Raw genomic sequence first — 2,197 nt, 5'->3', positions numbered from 1 at the left:
CATGGAGCTCCTTCCTAGCCAATCAGGAAGGCGAGTCATTACCCACCGCTGGGGTTCCTGATTGGCCAGGAAGCCGGTTCCATGTTCCTTTGTGGCAATCTCCCTCTGACCGGAAGCTCTGGTATTGGGAGTAAGTATCGGAGCATTTGGGTGAGTACGAGTGAACATCTCCAACCAGGGAACATGCGTTCAGCATGTCCTCTCTATGTACAGAATGGTGTAGGGAATATCTGACTTTTGTTACTTTTTACCCAGTTATGTAATGTTTAGAACCTGGGCAGTTTTATTTATAGAAGAGATGGGATAGATGTGGTGGGACAGGCCATCTACAGTATATATAAATGTTTGGCAAAGTCTGTGATCAACAAGTCAGCATACTGTCATTAGTGCACAGGTATTCAATGTAATCGTTGAGGTTTGTCAAAGCAAATATGATTAGCCTCACAGTTGGGCGAAAGCGAAATAGGATGTCAGGAACTGGATCTGAACCCAGGGCCTCTGCTGTAGCTGGCGGTGGTTCTACCTGCTGAGCCACCTTAGAACCTTGGATAGCTCCCTGCCTGATCTCATGTGTAATCCTCAGGTAAACCTAGTTTCTGCTGAACTCTGAACTCCTTGCTCCTCCCTTGAACTTCCTATTTAAGCCACGCATCTGCACTTCCTGTTTGCCAGATGATTGTGCTCCCGCCATTATCTTGCTTCCTGCTCCCTCTGTGCTACAATCTGCTCATACTGCTACCCGTGTACCGACCTTTGGCTGCTCTATGTCTTCTTCTTCACACCTGATACCTTTGGCTCCTGACCTCGGCTTGTTCGCTGGCTACGCTTCTGCCTGCTCCTCCACTACTACACTGCTTGTGTACCGAACCCGGCCTGTTATACTACGAATTTGCCTGCAGCTTCAGGTACTGGACTCTGAGCCTGATCCCAGATCGTGACATAGAATCAGCAAGTGGTATCAGAGGATTATAGGACATTTAGATTCAATATATAGTAAATATGATAAAATATAAGCAAGTCATTGAAAATCTTTGGATTTAAGTGTGCAAATACCTCTATTCAGAAGGAGCGAGGACATCGAGGATATATTAGATAAAACATCCACTAGAAGATTTGGTCAGGGTGGAGGTTATGAATGGTATTTGATGAACACACTAAGGCTTGAAGGCTTCTCTTCCATCTTTAAATTTCATTGCTCAATAGAGATCTCCATTGCTTCCCCTTAAACAGCTACAATCGTTGGCTGGATAAGTCCAGAGAAGGTTTTGTTTCCCCCAAAGATAACTTTAAATAATCCTCTTATATATGGATTACTATACAAACCTCTTCTCAATTTAACGGGCCAATGTCTCGGGCCACGTGCCGAAAAAAAAGAGCTTCCAGTCATTAAGGATAATAGAATCATTTTTCCATAATGTTTGTTTTGTATCATTCAGAGTTGTAGCAGAAGTAACTTGAGATCTTAGCACTTTGCATGTAACCAAATGACGGACCATCACACACAACACACTTCTGTCACCTGATGGATGGGACATCAGCTTTCTCAGGTACTTCCACCATCTGTCCTCCTGCTACACCTACATTACCCGATGTGACAACATTCTGGTTCACAATTCTCTGCAGCTCACCTGGACAAAGCTCTGACAAAGGACGGCTGCTGGGCTTCAACAGAATGCAAGAAAACATTTAAACATCCAAGCTGGAGAAGGTTCTGGAAAGAGCTTCTTTGATCCGAATTTAATAAAGCAAAAAGGAAAACTATATTGTGAATCCTGAAGGTACTCTCCAAACCACACGTCTTATATTATTATTTTAGTTCTGAAGATAGAGACTGGTATCTTCATTCATCTGTTTCTTATATATGCAATTTATTGTGAGTCATCAACTAAAAAAGACTGAACAGCAGCTATACAATCTTGCTTTGTTTGGTCACCTCCAACTAGTGCTATGGTGTCTTGATGTTGCTTAGTTTCTTTGACTCTTTCTGCAGTCTTGGAATCCTCTCTATGATCCATACCATCTCTATTTCTCTCTATCGGTGGTTTCCACTATCATCGTTTACCGGCAGTATGGGATTCTTCTTCTTCATGCAAATTTCTAATGTTGAATCAGAACAATGAACCTTTATTGTTACATGTACACATATTCAGTCTGACATCTGCAGATGTGGGATACTAAGAGCACCCTTAAGGAAGGT

The sequence above is a fragment of the Nanorana parkeri genome, unplaced genomic scaffold (assembly GCF_000935625.1).
Source record: "Nanorana parkeri isolate BGI_ZX_2015 unplaced genomic scaffold, ASM93562v1 scaffold2786, whole genome shotgun sequence".
NCBI classification, from domain to species: domain Eukaryota; kingdom Metazoa; phylum Chordata; class Amphibia; order Anura; family Dicroglossidae; genus Nanorana; species Nanorana parkeri.
The sequence above is the reverse complement of the archived record's forward strand: the minus strand, read 5'-3'. Positions refer to the sequence as shown.